The sequence below is a fragment of the Phalaenopsis equestris genome, unplaced genomic scaffold, assembly GCF_001263595.1.
Source record: "Phalaenopsis equestris unplaced genomic scaffold, ASM126359v1 Scaffold000134, whole genome shotgun sequence".
NCBI classification, from domain to species: Eukaryota; Viridiplantae; Streptophyta; class Magnoliopsida; order Asparagales; family Orchidaceae; genus Phalaenopsis; species Phalaenopsis equestris.
In genome coordinates, this window is record NW_018164576.1 from 4,089,475 (window position 1) to 4,089,787 (window position 313).

Below are 313 nucleotides of genomic sequence, written 5' to 3' on the forward strand. Positions count from 1 at the left end.
TTTTTTTTTGTTTGTCCCTGTTCCTTGCCTTGGCCGAGAGCCCTGTGGGCTGTTTCCCCTTCCCTGTTAACCCCGATCGTGAGCATTTATGTGGCTTGATAGGGAGATTTCTATGCTTACTTAATATATGGAATTATGGATTGAGTTGGAGGAGTTTCGAACTTAATACGAGTTTGGAAGCATCGACAGTGGTTTCCCCGCGATCATTTTTCCTTCGAAGTTTGGAAAATTTTAAATCTCATTTTGGAAGAGTATTTAGTGGATTTGATTAGTCCTATGTCTTTGGGGTTTGGAGAATCAGCGCGAAAGGATA

At 41.5% G+C, this 313-nt stretch overlaps 1 protein-coding gene across 1 annotated transcript in view; it reads right to left on the bottom strand.

Annotated features, from left to right (window-relative positions):
• Positions 1-313, bottom strand: part of LOC110021351 (anthranilate synthase beta subunit 1, chloroplastic-like) — a 35,365-nt gene that overhangs the window by 17,735 nt on the left and 17,317 nt on the right. The gene's annotated exons all lie outside the window — the stretch shown is intronic.